This window comes from Canis lupus, chromosome 2, assembly GCF_048164855.1.
Source record: "Canis lupus baileyi chromosome 2, mCanLup2.hap1, whole genome shotgun sequence".
NCBI lineage: Eukaryota > Metazoa > Chordata > Mammalia > Carnivora > Canidae > Canis > Canis lupus.
Window position 1 is genome coordinate 90443008 of NC_132839.1, and position 9368 is coordinate 90452375.

The 9368-nt window shown below is 43.6% G+C and overlaps 1 pseudogene; it reads left to right on the top strand.

Annotated features, from left to right (window-relative positions):
• The first annotated feature begins 4822 nt into the window (after nt 1-4822).
• LOC140610678 (non-histone chromosomal protein HMG-17 pseudogene) lies at nt 4823-5224 on the top strand (annotated as a pseudogene).
• Nucleotides 5225-9368: the final 4144 nt, after the last annotated feature.

The window sequence follows — 9368 nt, forward strand, 5'->3', positions numbered from 1 at the left end:
GTTGGGAGGCCAATGCAAAACATAAAGAGAAAACTGGTTGATTGTGAATCTCTAGAGTCTGTACAAGGGGCAACTTCCTCTACGATTCAGAGTGGAATTTAATTTCTTTTACACATTTCTTTTTGTCTGTGAGGAACCTGAATCTTCTTCTCCTTGGAAACGTCTTGGAGAAGACGTGCTGGAGCTTGCAGGGGCCCGGCACGTGGTCCTCCGCTGTCCTCTCCTGTGTTGCCATCTGCTGAGAAGGACTTTGACTTTTCTGGCCCTCGGTCATATATCCTCTGTCTACGTAGGTTGCTCATGGCCTCTCGTTCCAGGTTCTCCTTCCTAGTTAATCCCGGCCTTCTCCTAGGGGCCCGGGAAATAGTCCATTCTGCGTATCTGAAGTGAGAGAAACTCCTGCGCTGGTTTCCACACCGCGGGGATCCTGGGAACCTGTGACTGCCCTTGGGTCCTTTGCCGGGACTCGCATCCGGCTCTTGCTTCTGATCCTGTGCCCTACAAGGTTCAGGAGCATCTAGAGGGGATCTGGGGCCTTAGTTCTGGGGCCTTTCCTGGGGGCGGCTGAAGAGTGGGAGGGCAGGGCCCACTGTCTCCTGGAACTCAGCTCTCGGCCGTGACTCCGAAGGACAGACGATTCTTCAAACTCATCCAAATGATGACTGGTCCTGCGACTTGGCCGTTGAAACCCCAAGGCCAAGCATCTGATGCCTCCTGTTGGCAGTACTTTTATGAGGATGGCCTCCTCTCTGAGGCAAGAGGCACAAAACACTGCGGCTGTAGTCTGCATGGAGAAGTGTCGCCACGTAGCAGGAAATACTATTCTCGCAGAAACTAGTACATTACTTTATAACTTAAGATACTTCATAGAATTTTTCTTTTATTCTAAAGTGTCAGAATACTATACTATTTAAAGGGTCTCATCAAGGGCGCCTGGGTGGCTCAGTCGCTTGCGTGTCTGCCCTCAGCCCAGGCTATGATCTGAGGGTCCCAAGATCAAGCCCTCGTGCTCTCCCTCTCTGTCTCATACTCTCTCATTCTCAAATAAAGACTTTTAAAAAAACAAATTAAAATTTTTTTTTAAAAAAAGTGTTTCATCACTTAGTTCAGCTCTAACATACTAAATAGAAGTTTACAGGGTAGATGAGAAAGGAATGGGCCTCGCATACGTCTATCAGAAATTAATTCTTTTTCTGCTGATCTTGGGTTAATGAGTCCTCCTTCATAAAGTCATTTACAACAGGGCTAAAAAAAAAATGCAAAGCCCTGACTATGACTCTCTGTACATTCTGACAAGCGTCTATGGTGATGATGTCAAGTTATCATGGAAAACCTGTTCACGTGACTTCATCCGTATAACATCAACAGTTAAGAGTACCTGGTGCAGTCTTTTGCTGAGGCAGTTATTTTGTCTGCTTGTTAATTTTTTCCCCCAGATAACAATTTCTGATCCATGGCTTGTGGAAGAAACTTTATATCCTTGCTACTCATAGTGTAGTCCTCAGATCACCATCATCACCATCATCATCATCATCATCATCATCATCTGGGAACTTGTTAGAAATACAGAATGTCAGGCCCCACCCTAGGTCTCCTGAATCAGACTCTGAATTTTACCAGGATTCCCCAGATGAGGAAATGCACTTTACAGATCAAGAAGCACTGATTTGAGCATGTATGAAGGAGAAGCAGAAATTACCTCTTGATGGTAGAGTTTTTTCCTGTTAAATTATTATTTAAAAACACAATATCAGAATGAGGGAGAATGTAATTCTTCACTGAAGTCTAATGCATAATAGTTTTATAAGTATTTACCCAAAGATTACGCTGAAAGAACATATTACAAACATGAGGGCTGTTGAGGGTTGAGTTTTATCTCCCCCAAGTTCATATGTTGAATCAATAAGGGGTCAATAGTATGCAGCTATTGATCTGGTAAATGCCTTTTCCCCATACTTTTCCATTAGGCTCATGAGAAACAGGTTGCTTTCATTTGGCAAGGCCAGCCATATACCTGCACTGTCCTACATCGGGACGTACTTTAGTCTACGGGATCCTGATCACAGATCAAGGACCTTTCCCTTCTCTAAGATATCATACTGGTCCCTTACATTGACAATTAATATGCTGGTTGGGCCCTCGTGAACAAAAAAAAGTCGCAACTACTCTAGACTTTTGTTAAGTCATTTGCCTCCACCTCTGAAGTTTCTAGGAGTCCGGTATTGTGAAGTTAAGTCATTGCATCTGACCCTTCCTACAAACCAAAAAGAGGCACAATGCCTACTGGGCCTCTTTGGATTTTGGAGGCAACATATTTGTTATTCAGGCGTGTTACTCTGGCCCACTTACTAAGTGACCCAAAAAGCTTATAGTTTTGTGTGGACCCAAGAACAAGAAAAGCCTCTGCAGTGGGTCCAGGCTGCCATGTAAATTGTTCAAAGACTTGAGCCATATGATACAGCACATCTGATGTTGCTTGGAGTGTCGGTAGCAAATAGAGATGCTGTTTGGAAGCTCTGACATGAAGTCATCATTTTAGCGAGGTCGATGAGAAGTAGGTTTTAAAGCTTTTCCCCAATGCTCCCATACCCTTCATTTCCTTGCTGCACCCTTCACCTGATGTGATGGTTCATTTTATATGTCAAATTGCCTGGGCCACAGTGTCTAGATAGGTGGTTAAACATTCTGGATGTTTCTGTAATGAAATAAACATTTTGAATGAGATTAACATTTATACTGCTAGACTTTGAATAAAGCAGATTGCTCTCCATAACGTGGGTGAGCCTCGTCCAATCACTTGAAGGCCCAAGTAGAATAGATGAATGACCTCCTCTTAGCTAAATAAATAAATAAATAAATAAATAATAATTGCTGTAGACAGCCTTTGGATTTGAATTGTGACATCAGCTCCCTCCTGGGCCTCCAGCCCGGCATCTCACCCTACAGATTTAGACATGCTAGGCTCCATAATTGCATCAGCCCGTTCCTTAAAATAAATGTTCCTATATAGACCTTCCTCAGCGATGGAGCTACATCCTGATAAACGCATTGTAAAATGAAAATATTGCTAAGTCAAAAATACATTTAAAACCTCTAAGCTTCCAAACATCATAACTTAGCTTAGCCCATTTTAAATGCATTCAGCTCACTGACATGGGCCTACAGTTGGGCAAAATGATGTAGCAAAGCCTTTTAATAATAAAAGTACTGAATTTCTCCTGTAAGTTATTGAATACTGTACTAAGAGTGAAAAAGAGAATGGTTGTGTGGGCCCAGAATGGTTGTGAGTATACTGGTGGCTTACTGCCCCCCTCCCATCCCATGGCTGCCTGGGAGCCGTGGCTTGCTGCCCTGTCCAGCACCACAAGAGAGTGATGTACTGCCTATCACAGCCCAGGAAAAGATCCAAATTCAATATAGAAAGTAGTTTCTACGGAATGCACATGGCTTTAACACCATCGTAAAATTGAAAACTTGTAAATCAAACCATCATAAGCGGAAAAGCCTCTGTGTATTAACACATCCTATCAATTCCGTTCCTCTGGAAAATAATACGCCGATTTCTCCTTGCTACGGAGTAAATTCCAGTCGCCTCACAGAGCAGCCTTGAAAAGCAGCATCAAAGATCTATCAATAGTTTATCTGGGATCCCCACCTCCAGCTCCCAACCCTGGAATCTCTAAAATACTCATCCTGTGTTGAAAGGCACTGGCTGAATTTGGTCTCCGGCTTCCAGATTGGTGCAAAGAGAGAGATCCGTGCTGGGGATGATTCGAAGAGGTCCGAAGAGCGCAGTGAATGTACGTGACTAAGTCGGCATCCGCAGGCGTGTCTAGATATTTTCTGACTGCAGCCAAATACAGTTAGGAAGAAACATTCTTGATGAGTTGTCTTCACTGGGAAGATGATCAGATAATTGCCAATTTTGCTTTCCCTGTTTGCTCGAGATGTGAATAGCGTGGTCATACATTTCAATGTAATGCGTGTGCTGGATATTAGGCCTTCTGTTCAAATTTTTAAAAGAATCCAAGTACTTTAAAATATTAGCTAAAATATCCCCAGCATTTATTTCTCAATTTATGCGAGAAGAAAAGGAAGCGCCAAAAACTTTGGTCAAACTTTGTTTCGCCCACTAGATGGTGCTGGCTAACCATCCCTTCGCTGGCTTTGCGGTCTTCGGCCCCAGTTGACGCTTTCTATTGTCAGCTGGCAAATTGAAGAGGGGAAACACATAAAGGCTATTTACCAAGGATGTTGAACAAGACAGAGCTTTTATTAATGGAGAACCGAACACATTTCGTAATTCAATTGCGAACAAAATTATTTTCTTTATTGTCATATATTTGCACGGTTAAAAGCAGGAAATAGGATCAGCATGGTAACCTGTACAAAGAATCTGATCGGGCTAAATGCAATCAGCATTGACCAGGAATGTTTATCTTAACCAAATAATAAGTGTGTGTGTGTGTCGGGGGTGGGGGGGGGGATGACGATAACGTAATACATCTGCTGAGCTGCTTTGAAAAATTGTTTTTGACCACATATAATAGGCCATTTGCATTCTCATGCTTCCTGCTCCCAAGAACACCAGTGGAGCTTACAAATGTCAAGGGAGATTTTTTTTTTTTTTTCTGCTGAAGACTTCGACCTCAGAGTAAAGAAAAAAAAAAATGGTTCATCTAAGAAAAATTTGCTTGGAGAGCCCCGGATTTAAATGCTAGCACCACTTGGTTTTTTGGGATTGTATTTAACACTGGCCTGTTCCAACCTGTTTAAAACCTTCAGTGTGGTCCATAATGGTCTTTCAGGGATGCCCCGATGATAAGGGCATCCCAAATCTTATGTCCCGCCGCCTTCGCCACCATGCCCAAGAGAAAGGCTGAAGGGGATGCTAAAGGAGATAAAGCCAAGGTGAAGGATGAGCCACAGAGAAGATCTGCAAGGTTATCTGCTAAACCTGCTCCTCCAAAGCCAGAGCCCAAGCCTAAAAAGGCCCCTGCAGAGAAGGGAGAGAAGGTACCCAAAGGGAAAAAGGGGAAAGCTGATGCTGGCAAGGATGAAAATAACCCTGCAGAAAATGGAGATGCCAAAACAGACCAGGCACAGAAAGCTGAAGGTGCTGGAGATGCCAAGTGAAGTGTGTGCATTTTTGATAACTGTGTACTTCTGGTGACTGTACAGTTTGAAATACTATTTTTTATCAAGTTTTATAAAAATGCAAAAAAAAAAAGCTATGGTTAGGAATCACGCAAGGCATGGCTGATAGTATGCTCTCCTTCGGAGGCCCTTCAGAGGCAAAATTCTGAATTTAAAATGCGTCGGGATCTGTGATGATATAAGTAGAGAAGATTTGGGACTATCTGTAAGGAAGCAATCCAAAGAACACTGTAGGCCTTCCTCCCTAAAAGCCTAGACAAAGAAAGGAATATTAAAAGCCACAAATGTTGAGCAAGATATGTGTGGGCCTTAAAATCGTGCTTAAGCAACAGGGGAAAAAGGTACTAATGTTCAATAGAGCGCTCCTCCGAAGAGAAGAGGCAAGGTACGGGGGAAAATTAACAGCATCTGATGTATTTGTTGGCATTTTTGGAGCTGAGCTAGGGACGCCCCCACCCCCTTGGCTTTCTCCCTACGCTTTTCAGCGATGCGGTCAATACTCAGGGTATCTAAGGAGCCAAACTTTCAATGTTGGGAAACTGTACTCCCCCAGCCCACAACACCGTCCTATTCTTATTTATGACCAAGCATCTCCGAGGCTTCTTCCCCTTGAACCCACATCCTTCTTAGGGATGACCATGAAGGACACAAATGTGTACCGGTTGGATGCTATTCTCCAGATGCCAGGTCTCTCCCCAGGTGGTAATTAGGAAAGAGTTCTACAGACCATTCAGCCCTGGTGCCCCGGGAGCCTGAAAGAGTTAATTCCTCTCTTTAGACAATTACAACCGGAAAGCTTACTTCTGGGAGGAAATCTGTTTTATTCTGTTCATAAAAAAACGATGAAGCCGGAGACTGAAGTCAGGTGGGGGGCAGACGTGCATTGCTTATATCTTTAAAAACAGAAAATAATAGGATTCAAGAGACCTCGATAAATCAAGGAAAAGACCATTTAAAAATAGTGATATGTACCAGATGGCACACATGGAAATCAATACTCTGAGTCCTTTAGGGATTGGGTTTAATTCTTTTGGGTCCCATGTAGCATCTGACACAGAGATTTGCACTTAGTGGGTGCCCAGCTAATATTTACTGAATGAGATTGAATCAGACACACACACACACCAGCGAATGGCCCAATCTCATCCAGAGGCAAGCAAATATTTCAGTTCTTTTGCTTCATTTCCATGACGGCATTTGTGTTTTATTCTAAACCTAACAGTTAAAAACTCGAGGTCGGCGTTAGAGGGAGGAATCCAGAAAAAAAATGACAAGAGCATTATGTTAAAGGCATCATTTCATCCATTCATTCTTCCGCTCACAAACGTTCTGGGACAGTGGGAGATGGGCAAGCAGACGGCCCCTGCCCTGCAGGGCTGAGAGAGGCCTGGAGGATTCTTCTGAGCACACCCATGCCCAGAGAAGAAGGGCCAAGACGTTCAGGGTGGGGCAGGCTCCCAGGAACCGCCACGTAAACCCACGGCCTCCCTACCTGGGTTCTCAGGCTCCGTCTCTCAGCGTCAACCACCCCCCATTCCCTCCTTTGTGAAGCTGAGGCTCGGTCCCCCGATGCCAGCTGGCTCCCTCCTAAAACTCCATCCTTGGGGGTGCTGGGGAGAGGCTGACGTAGGAGGCCACTGGCCCATTTTGCTGGCTTGCTGCTCCTCTCTGTATTGGGCCAGCTTTTTTGTGTGACCTCAGTGTCCTCATTCCACACCTCTAGCCCTCGCCACCCTCCACGACCTTGTTAATCCTGCCCCCCCCCCACCCCCTGTGACCTTCTCGCTGTTAGAATGGCAGCTGTGGTTTCTGTTTTCCCAGACTTCACACTGCCACTGTTTCCTGCATGGCTTCTCATCACTGCTTTTGCTTTTTTTTTTTTTTTTTTTAAGATTTTATTTATTTATTCATGAGAGACACAGAGAGAGAGAGAGAGAGAGGCAGAGACACAGGCTGAGGGAGAAGCAGGCTCCCTGCGGGGACCCTGATGAGGGACTCGATCCCAGGACCCCGGGATCACGCCCTGAGCTGAAGGCAGATGCTCAACCCCTGAGCCACGTGGGCGTCCCATCGCTGCATCTGTTACTGCCACACACATTAGCTGTCGTCTTATGTATCGTCCTCCACGCTCCATTTGAGTGTAAGCTCCACGAGAGCAGAGAACCTATTTTTGCTTCTTTCCCAAGGCCCAGGCTTCAGCACACGAGTGTGCTCTATTCCTGCTTAGATGCTCTCAGTACATATGTGTTAAATGAATGAATGAAGACTAGTGAATGAATGAGTGAATGAAATAGCTGGGGCTACTACCAGTCTATTGCGCCTGCCCTAATCCTCTCCACTAGCCTGTCCTGTGCCCCTTCCTGTGGTTCTATTACTGTCCTCAGACTTGACTTCTCTGCCACCCCCCAGGCTACGTTTCACAGGGATAAAACGCTCAGTGGTGGAGAGTTTAGGCCCGTAGTTCTCCACTGTCCTCCCCAGGGGAAGTTTTACGACGTCTGGAGACCTTTTGGGTTGTCGCGACCAGGAGCTAAAGGGCCTTCGGGCATCCAGTAGGCAGATGCCAAGATGCTGCTAGATGCTGAACAATGCGCCAGGACACCCCCAGACAAAGAACTATCTGGTCTAAAATGTCACGAGGGGTGCTATTTAGAAATCTTAATTCTGGCATTAATCAGTTTAGAAGCAAGAGGGTCCTCCCATAATGTTTTTAAGCGCCTTTGGTCCTGTGGATTTATTTCTTTGTCTTTATGAGGCCAAATGCAAAAAAGATATGGCTCCCTTGATTATGGCCAAAGACCCAGATGTTTTTTGTTTTTTGTTGTTTTGGGTTTTTTTAAAGATACGTGGAATCCTATAAACAGAATATCCAGATGACTGGCTAAATATTTGGCTCTTTGGCTGCCCTTTTTTCAGGGTTATAGAGAGCCGGCCTATGGTTAGATGTAGAGAGGTGATTGATAGCGAGGGGGCGGGGGTGGAGGTTGCGTATGAAGGTGCATAAGAAATGTTTACAAGAGCAGTGTCTTCTTTTTATCAATTCAAATCCCATAATAATAATTATAAGAGCCAGCTGTTTTCTCCCCAAATAATCTAGAGAAGAGCCATTAACTGGAGATATAGAGTTTAAAAATGACATAAATCCCTTGATATTTGTATTTTGAAGGTCATTTTGGATGAGCCAGGTGGTTTCCTCCTGGACTTCAATTATCAAAATCTATTTTCCTTAAAAAAATAAAAAATAAAAAAGGATTCGACCCACTTGGGTAATTGCTATTCTGATGAACTCCAACCCTACGCTGCGGCTTCTCCTCCCACACTTCCTCAAACAAGTTTCACTCTATCATCTTAGCTACCAAAATATCCAAGAGGTGTATTTTTCTTCTCAGTGTATGGCAGTAATCCCATCTAATTTATCAAATGGAAAACAAAGTACTACATGCCTGTCATAAATTTTTCCAGCACAATTCCCAGAGTCATTACTTAGTGTCATCGTCTTTCCAAACTATACTTACTAGCTTTTCAGTAAACACATTTGAACCTTCATCTGTATTTATTCTCCTTTAAGCTATAACTCCACTAATCAGATAATTAAAGATGATCATTAAAAGGACATTTACTTGGGTTCACATTCTTGCTGCTAAAATTACAGTTAAAAGTACTGAAGAGTATATTCCGGAGGGTACTTGCGAAGTTTACCAGATAAAGTAGAGAAGCCCAGTTTAATTTATTTTTTCCCCCAGTTTAATTTAAATATCGGATAAACAACACATTTTTTTTTTCACCATAAGTGGGTCTCCTGTAATATATGGGAGACCCTTGTACTAAAAAAAAAATTTGTGGTTTATCTGAAATTCAAGTTTAAAAATACAGAATTCATTTTAAGTGATATTATTACTCAATTAGGTGACATTCCTAAGAACACTTTCTTAGTGTTTTATGTGACTTGCGGATGCTTCTCCTTTAATGAAGAGATGCTCGTAAAATAATGGAATAAAATAAATGCTCATAAAATAATTCAATGCACAGAAACGTTTACATCACGGGAAGTAACGCAGTCACGAACTCTAGGAGGCTGATGCACTAACTGCCGACTGCAGGAAGGAGGCACCCTATGAACTCCAGCTTCAAATTTTGGACCTACAATAGCCTGAAAACAGGCTCTGTGATCCCGACCATTTGCAAAGTGCATCGCTGCTGATCCCTTTATG